The sequence below is a fragment of the Poecilia reticulata genome, linkage group LG13, assembly GCF_000633615.1.
Source record: "Poecilia reticulata strain Guanapo linkage group LG13, Guppy_female_1.0+MT, whole genome shotgun sequence".
Classification (NCBI taxonomy): Eukaryota; Metazoa; Chordata; class Actinopteri; order Cyprinodontiformes; family Poeciliidae; genus Poecilia; species Poecilia reticulata.
In genome coordinates this window covers 18,133,362-18,143,136 of record NC_024343.1, presented here as the reverse complement: position 1 = coordinate 18,143,136, position 9,775 = coordinate 18,133,362, and the positions used below count along the sequence as shown (strand labels likewise).

Genomic DNA, 9,775 nt, shown 5'->3' with positions numbered 1-9,775 from the left:
TAAAATGGCACATTTCTGATGTATTAAAATTAAATACGATCGGTACACTTACTGATATTAGTGATTAGGTAATGCATTCAGCGAGTACTTTTACTTTTAATACTTAAGTATTTTTAAAAGCCAGGACTTTTTTACTTTTACTTAAGTAAAATGTTAATGTGGTACTTTGACTTTTACTTAAGTACATTTTTSACTGTGTATTTGTACTTTTACTTAAGTACATTTTTTGAGTACTTTCTCCACCACTGCTTGGAGCTCCGCGTGCGAGTAAAGGTGGAGGCGATGGGTGACAACAGACACATAAGTCACGTCATTGCTCGGATTTTACGGCGCCATCTTAAATCCCTGAACTTCACATTTTAACGAAAAAAAGCGCAACGCGACTTGGATGTAACGAGTACGAGACAGTTTTGTAGAAATGTAGTTTAGTAGAAAGTACAGATACTTACTGTAAAATGTAGTGGAGTAAAAGTAGAAAGTATCCATTATTAAATTTACATAAGTAAAGTAAATGTAATTTTACTTTACTACCCTGCCCAAAGACTACAAGTAAAATTTACTTAATTTACTTAAGTAAATTTTACACGAAAAATTTACTTAAGTACAGTAATGAAGTACTTGTACTTCGTTACTTCCCACCACTGCACTGCAGACCCTGTTCATCCCAGATCCACAAATCTTCCAGAGGTCAAAGTTTTTACGACACTCTTCAATACTGCAAAAGTGTAAATTTAAGTGCAAATTAAGATATTGCATTAAATTTGAGAGCAATCTGGTGAAAATCAGGTGTCAGGTGCATTTTTTACGGCGCAAAACAGAAAAAATGCAAGATAAAAGTTTAATGAGGCAAATGGATATTTTACTGCTGACTTTTGACTCATCAGATGCTGCTGTGGCAAATAATTAATCACAAATGTCTGCAAGGCATATCATTAGCTGGTGAACATGACAATCCAAAACATCTGCTGCTGTAAAGTTTAAATGCATAACAAAAAAATCTAGTGTGAAAATCTTTAGTGCAGCCGTTTGTGATTTTGGGTTCCCGACCGTCTCTCCCTGTTTCAAAGCAGAGCAGTTCAGGTGTGTGAGAGAGTTTGAGAGAGCGCCATGTCCCACTGTTCGCGTAAAATAAGGAAGCCAAAACAAATATAACTGCAACCCAGGAGACTGAAAACGCAACTGAGCAACAAATAATAGTAACAGCTAAGACCTACGGTTGGACATTTTTGTTGCTTTTATTCTTTTAAAAATCTGGAAAACTTGTAACATTCCCAGTTCAGGACTTTACTGTAGCTCAGAAACAGAATATTGATCATGGACTAGGTTCTTGTTTACACTGTAAAAAATCTGTTTTTCAAATTAACTAAATCCAAGTTACACAACTCAGTAAAGAATATTAACGCATCTGAAGTGTTGTTTCAAATCAGTGTTGATTTGCCCTTATTAAAATGATAACATATTGACATTTTTATCTTTATTAGGAAGAGCTTTTGCCCTCCAAGCCATTTTATTTTATTTTATTTTGTTCAGTTTTGCAAATTGCACTAAGTCTTCCCACTGTTGGTATCGAGTTTTAATTTTTTGTGTTGTGGCGACCATAGTTTATATAAAACCCCAAAACTGTTTTTAGCCCGTCTCTGTGAGCTCACCACACCAAGGCTCTTGAAGCCTGAATTTGACTATAATGAGTCTGTGTTTATTCTGAAGTTACATGCCCTGCTCTCTGTCCTCTTCCTCTTTAATCGCCGCTAATTTCTGAGGTTTCTCTTCGTCGACGTCACAAATGCATTCAGAACCTCACTCCGTCTCCCAGCGTTTTCCCGGTTTCCTGCTGGGAGCCCGGTGCGTTATGCTCTCTGTGCTCAAGGGACCGGAGAATGCCAACTTTATTTATTTTTTTGCCGTGTAGGACGTGAATTGTCCGTGTCAGCTGCTTGGTGAGACCCTTTCTGGCTGCAGCCAGAGCGGTGGCAGGTTGCCATGTACACGGCAGCTGTCATGACAAAAGTGATACGGTGAATGAATGATTTGACGAGTTGCCAGCCTGATGTGGGCGTGCTTAGGTTGGCGTGAGGCCACCATGGTCAGTTTTTCCTTTGAATCCTCTGATGACCGAGCCTCTTAAGTGGATGTCACCCACACTTCATGGATAATCGAACCCCCAACGATATCATCTCTGAAAAGCTAAGCGTGATTGAAACAGTCGGGAAACTCTCACATTTCAGCACGTGTAGTAGAGAAATGCTTGATCCTCTCCTAAAAATCCCTTCTAGACTCTGCAGACTCCATCCAGTCTCAGTCTGGCACAAAGAGCGCGTTCGTAGCCACAAGGCCAGGGCCACTATGAGAATCCCATTCAGGGTTGCCAGATCTGACTGACTGTTTCCAGCCCAAACACGGCACAAAACACGCCCAACTCTTAAAAAAAAAAACATTGACTTCATTTATAGAGTTGTGACAAATCGCAGCGTTTTGGTTTGTCCTTTATTACGTTCTGAGCAGAACCAGACGCCACCGGGACCGAAAAGGACTTGACTTTAGATCACGACGTTGCCCTAGGATTGCTGCTCTGCAACATATAAGACTATTAATCATTGATGATGTCACATCGGACAGCTTAGATGTTTCAAAAATAAATAAATTGGCTCATAAAATAAGCAATAACATGGCATTTTATTCAAAGTTTGTGCTTCTCCGCCTCACAATTAGAACTATTTTGAAAGAATTTTTCCTTTGAACACTTTCTAAAAACCCACTAAATGTTGTGAAAAGCAGCCCAGATTTCAACAACCAAGGCTGTTTTTTCCCTTTTTATTTTTTTCAGCCCAAACTGGCAACACGGATCTCATTATTTGATCATTGTCAGCAAAAATACCACAGGGAATCAAAGGATCAACGTAAAAATCAAGCATCAATGTCATTTTGCTTTTATTTAAAACCGAAGAACTTCTGGAGTTTGAACTCCAGCTATAACATCTATTTATGAATTTAATTTTAATAGACCTAACAATACTGAAGAATAAACAAGAAGCAAAAATTTTTTTTAGCTTTTTGCAGGGAGTAAAAACAAAGTATGTCGTTCTGCTCTGCCTCTATTGTATTTTACAGATGCTAGTAGTTTGCTAACTGTACTCGTAAAACAGCATCATCTTCGTAGAAGTGATGGTTTTAGTTTCCATGCCTTCTCTGCTGCCTTTTTTCCCAAACTGCAGAGTTTGTCTGTGGTGCCTCCTTTCAGCCAGCTGACCTGCAGTGCGGAGAAGCAATTGTCAGCTGGATAAAACCCCAGTGTAGCTTGACACCGGTAAGCGGCCCCACAGCTGCACTGACTGTTTAACTAGATGTTGTGACCGTGAAACTGATTGTGAGAATGACGACTTCCACACTTTGCGCCCCAGAAAAGCCCCGGCGAGTTTCACCTCTCTCCTGAAAAGCTCATTCCAGCTGTCGTCTGCAAAAGTTTAGATAAAAAACCTTTTACTTCGCTGTTATGTTTCCTTTCTCTGTTTTGAAAGGGGTTATTTTCCTTTCAGCACACGTAAGAACAGAAGAAAACACACAAAAACCTTTTCCATTAGGTCAAGTCCTTGTTGTCACCACTTAGGTCATTCATTCCACACACACAGAAAAAACCCCAACAAAAAAAACACTTTATTTTGTTTGTGCTGGAACAAAGTCCACTATGTGTGTTTTAATCTCTGGCTGTGATCAGCCTCTTGTCGGTGTTGTTTTAATGTTTTTCGTTGTCGTTTCCTCAGACTGTGAGGTAACTCTGCCTCAAACTGCCTCGCATCTCCTGACATCACAAACGCGGCATTGTCTGTGTTTGTGTGCATGTTTTCGCAGAAATTGCCAGGGCGTTGCAGACGACTCTCTTCAGACACAGTTGTTGCTGTGATTTTTAATTTGGTAACCATGGTTACTCTGATCCTTTCTGACCTGCAGACAGGAGCCCAATCTCCAAAACAGAGCTGACTACTCACACACACACACACACACACACACATACAGCCTCTTCCTGTATCGCGGCTTCACCTGGCGGCATGCTCTTAAAGGAAGTGAGAATATGTGCGCCGAGGAGGATAAATAACAGAGAGCATCAGGGATGAAAAGGCTGGACTTCCTTCAGGGCTTTACCTGCCATTAATAACAGTTGGCAGGCAGCGAAGGTGAGGCACCTCCAGAGGGAGGAAGGAAGGCCGAGTGAGGAGGTTTGATTGAAGAGGTGATAAAGTTAGGGAGTCTGCCAGAGGGCCGGCGGTGAGTGAGGCCGAGGCGCCGGAGAGTTTTGTGTTTGAGAATATCAGCAGAATCGACCTGATTATTCATCAGCTGTTGCAGCTTATCCACTAACTGAACATTTAACTTCACTCTGCTGCTTTATTTACGCTCTTTATTTAGTTGTGCTTTTTTATCGATCACACTGGATGGTAGAAGTGTCCTAATTTATTGTGTGGAGGGTTGTGGAAAGGTGAGAAGATGGAAGGTGTCTCTTCAGTTCGGATTGTTTCTCAGGGACACCGACTAAAATGTCCAGTTTGATGCAATTTTAATAGTTTTATCTTTGGAGTCATGCCTACAAGGTGTCTAAAATACACACACAAATATTTTTCTTAAGTTCCATTAAAAATATTTAAGAAAGTATTAGTTATGTTTTCTTTATATAGAGGTTAAAGTGCTTCACAGTGAAAATATGAAAATACCTTAAAGAAATTAATTATTTATTTTTATTTTTATTTCATTTATGTATTTTATTTCAAACAGTAAAAAAAAAGCGATAACAAGAAATCAAAAGCGTGCTTACAAAACCAAGAACAAAATTATTTGTTTACCGCTACTTTTCTGTTTGTAAAAGAGTAGGAAGGAGTGAACACTCATGTAATCCTATTATCTCAATCTAATGATCTAATCTTAATATTAGACTTTAAGCAATTGCCAAAAAAATCATTAACTAAGAATTCTACTCAGTTTTTCTAAATATTTTTTTATAAAATAATCAGTAAGAGGCAGTATTATGCATTTTCCAGACACATAGTGTCATTTTATAGCACAATAAAGTCACTATGTCACATTCAACTGTAATAAAAATTATCTAAATATCAAACATGACATAAAATAAACATGTCTTTACAAGTTAACACATTGACATTGGGTACTTGTCTTTTTAAGAAGCCTTCTACTCCTCTTTCAGCTCGTCATCACAACAATGCTTCTCATTGTGCCGTTTATAACCGTCCTTAGCATTGGACTGAGAGGTAGTTTGTATGATGTTATCAGCAGACTCAGAGTTCCTCCGGGGGTTTGCTTGATTCAGCTGAGTGGGGAGTAGCAGGCAGGGATTTCTCAAACGTGCCTGAAAAAATGAAAAGTAATACTGCAGGTATGTTTTTCATGAGGGAATAACAGTATATAACATGATGTAACGCTAAAAAAGTACATTTTGCATTACAACCCCCCGTAATAATAATTACAACTCGTAATATTGTCCATTAGGATCTTTTATTTTCAGAATTGTTTTATGTGAATTATGTTTTGAACTTTAAAATATAGCCTATGTATGTAAACAGTCGTGGGAATGTTAGCTAGCATTAGCTTGTGCCTAATGGCATCACAACAATAAAATTCTTGAGAAACTGTTTGTCTTCTGTTGCAGGGGAAGCATTGTGTATTTTACAGACACTTTTATAGCACAATCAAGTAACTATGTGGTAATGCTAAAATATTTACCCCCTCATTTGGTGCAACTAGCTGCTAAAGCTTGAGGTGCTAACAAGGACCTGCCTTTGTGAGACAGAGAAGCACCTATAGCATGTAGCTTTTTATACATGAGACAAACACTGTAGTCCTTCCTAAAATCACCACCTCTTTCTTTCTTAAATTTATTTTTGGCAAAAAAACCCCAACAAAAAATCACTTTTGGGAAAAAAAATGACTAAAGCCGTTATTTTTAGGAAGGTGAGGAACTAGCAGTACAGAAAAACATAGCTGGTTGAAGGGATACACTATGATTAGATATCAGATCACTTTTTTCATCTCTAAATCCTACTTCACTTCCTGCCTCTGGTTCTGGTTCTGCCTTTTGGGTCTGGATAGAATCATAGGGGATTTGAGGCATTTTAAATCTTGATTGAGACTTGTGGAAAACTGTACAATTTGCTGCTGCAGGAGAATCAAGTCAGACAGATATCAGTCCAACTACATAATAGAGCAGCAATATTATTAGAGTCAGACTTTGAGGAGAGGGAGAAGAAACAGCAGAGAGCCGTGGGAGAGATGAACACTCAGAAAAAGAGAAAATTCTCATATCAGTCGCAGCAGCAGCCTCACTTAACAATTTTCCCAGAAAAATTTCTGCTGTTTCTTGATTTTTCTTTCTTTATTTTTTTTATATCAAAGATTGTCTAAAACTGCAGTCAGTTCTTCTCTAAAACGTTCATTTTTCCCCAATTACTGATGGAAAATAAAAATATTCCTTTCTGTTACATATAATATGAAGGACTGCTGATACAATTTATGAATCAGGAGGGAATGCTCCAAGCCAGTGACCTGCTGGGTTTCCTCTTTAAACTTTTTAAACTAGTTTTAGTAATGAACTAAACTTGACTTAATTGTTTGATAACTAGGATCAATTTGAATGTAAGAAGTAAATAAAATTGGATTTACTTGTTTTTGTGCTTTGAGACGACGCTTGTTTTGAATTAACGCTATATAAAAAAATACTGAATTCAGTTAGGCTCACTCAAATTAAATGGAGAGAGTTTTTAAACACACATTTTTGATTTTGCACACAGACTCTTGATTAGATTGGCTATGTGAAACCCTGGGATGATAACATTGGGATGCACACCACACACACACACACRCACGCACACACACACAGTCGTACGCTACTATCCAACAGGGGACATTCCATTGACTTCCATTCATTTCTACAGCCTAACCCTAACCCTTTTCCTAACCCTAACCATCACATACCTAACCCTTTTCCTAACCCTAACCATCACATACCTAACCCTTTTCCTAACCCTAACCAAAAGTCAATTCACACCTTAGTCCTAACTGCAACCCCTGACCCTAAAACAGGGTCATTTCCAAGAGGGGACCTACAAAATGTCCCCTCTTCAACGGTGAGTCCCCTGTTGGTCAGTGTAAAATGACACGCATGTCCCCTGTTGGATAGTTACACATGAACGCACGCACGCACGCATGCACGCACGCGCGCACACACACACACACACACACACACACACACACACACACACACACACACACACACACACACACACACACACACACACAGCCTGCATTTACTTTGCCTCCATGTAGCTAATCAGACATGAGTCTCCAGGACTCTGGCTCATAATGTAATGTTGTATCCCCTGTTGTATTTAGCTCAAATCAAATTTATTCCAAACAGAATCAGTGTGTTTTTAGTCAGCCGTTTAATCCCGCAGCGTGGATGTAAATAATGAATTTCTTCGGTTCAGAGTTTTAAGCCAAAGCGGAATGACTCCAGCTGGTATCTGTGCTCTCTGCCAGTTTTAATGAACTGGCTTTGAGCCCTTTGCCGCCCCGTACAGCTCATTATCTCCATGATTTCCCTGTGTGTGGGTGTTCTTCCTATTTCCTTCCATGATTTTTATGGTCACCTCAGCAGTTTTTTTTTCTTCTTGTTTTGTATTCCCCCTTAATCTAGTGTCTCGAATCCTTTTGTTTTATCTCCTGCAAAGTTCTTTGTTTTCCGTCTTTATCATTAGCCTGCAGGAATCCTACAAATTGTCACTCCAGGACTGCAATATTTCTCTGATCCTTTAGAGTCTTCTTCTGCCTTCCCTGTCCCTCAGCTCACCTTCTCCTCCCATCTCCTCATCTGTTGCAGCAAATTCCACTTGAAACAAAGCCCTGACTCAGAGTTTTTGCCATATAATTTTCAGCCCTCCAACATTTTGAACCTTCATGCCAACCCTTTATCTTCATGGCCGCTCCTCTTCCCCCCCCACATCTCTACCTCACTTCACATCTCCCGTAGCTGCTGCACCCATCACCTCCTTCTGAGCGGTTTCTTCCTCCCACTTCCACCCGATGCCTGTGGGCTGTACGCTTTCCAAACAAAGACGTGACTACACATCCGTGTAGCCTTTTAGACGAACCTTAAACACAACGCACATGCCAGAGCTATTTGCATGACAGGCGCTGGTGTGATTCACAGAGGGAGGGACTGGTGGGTGGATGAAGGGAAAACGAGAAATGGGGAGAGAGAGACGGAGTTGTAGTGGAAAGTGTTGGTCTGAATTATTCATTGCTGATATATACAATGAAAGAACGCATCCGAAAGGAGGAAGTCGCGAGTAAAAAGTCGCCCCCTTATCTCTCAGGAGTGAGATATCTCAGTGAGCTCAATGTCATCATTTCAGAATGTCTGGTGTGCGCCTGAGCCGTCAACGACGGCAAACCCATCGGCTGAATTTATCTCAGCCGACGCCTGCAAATGCTTACGTTTAATAGAAATGTTCGGAGAAGGGGGAGGAAAAAAATGGACTGCTGGAGCTATAAATGCAACAACCTGATATTGATCCGGTTTGACCTGCACACTGCATTGAAGACTGGGATTAAAGGAAGGCACATGGAAAAAAAGCTGTTAAACTGAGAAGGGTATTTTTTTCTTATTTTTATGCTCCAGGTCAGGATTTGCTTCATGAGCAACGTTTGCTGCTTGTCGTTATGTTACAGTCACACACTGGAAATGTTGAACTTGAAAACCTTACCACTTTAATTCAATGAAATGCATGAATAAGTTTTTAAGTATTTCCTTCTCAGTTGTCTTCAGGCTTGTAACTCATGACTGCTTTATTTGTCTTGATGTTAAAGATTGAGGAATGTGTGAAAGGCCTGAAAAAATTAAGGAAAAATACCGAAGCTAAGAGTGCAGCTGATAAAAGTGACAGTTCTGAAACTTCATCAGTTCATAGCACATTGGAAAAAAAGACAAATGTCACTGAACTCCAATTTGATTTCATAAGGTCAGGAGGATCAAGTCAGAAGAGCAGCTGAGAGACCTAGCAAACGGGGACTCTGTGAAAAGCTTTAAAAGTGTTCTGTGGCGATGCGAGTGTGTAATTTTCTGTAAAAGTCTAGCTACATAAAAAAAAAAAAAACATGGTAATTTCTGCTCCTGTCATGTTTTGTAGGAAGACAGTAGGACCAATATGGAGGTTTCAATTCAGGTTTGTAGTCTGTTTACACTGAAGTGTGATGGTGGTCTCATTAAAGATATAAGGCCTGCTCTACAAAGATTTCCAAATAAGTTGGGCAAAGAAAAAAAAGTTATATATTCAGAAATTGGGCATGCAATCTACAAAGATTGACTGATCAACAGATTACAGGCCGCCATGTTTGAATGAGGATTTTGCGTGAGTCACTGGCTGTCATCACGGAGAGTGTTGGACAGAGTGACCGTAAAAGAAAATGAAGTAGAAAGTCGGCGTGCTTGATGTATGGCAGTAACAGTAGTAATAATACAGCAATTTAAATTAGGATACAAAACAAGAGTAAAAACATTTTACGATCAATCAAAATAAAGCTCTAAACTGCTGCATTAAGCTCCGCAGGCCTAAAACAGATGTAGCGCTCTGATTCATGTTTGGTAAATCGCATTGTGGGAGGCAAGTCATTACATTTGCATAGCCTCCTCCCCCCAGTGTTTTGCTCTTTTTGATGATCAGCAGACAAGCTAAATTTACGCGCCTCTTTCTGCTGTGCAGTCCCGTTTGTGCAT

The 9,775-nt window shown here is 39.7% G+C and overlaps 1 protein-coding gene across 2 annotated transcripts in view; it reads left to right on the top strand.

The window, feature by feature from the left end:
• LOC103474724 (protein jagged-1b) overlaps positions 1–9,775 on the top strand; it is a 60,052-nt gene that overhangs the window by 28,184 nt on the left and 22,093 nt on the right. The gene's annotated exons all lie outside the window — the stretch shown is intronic.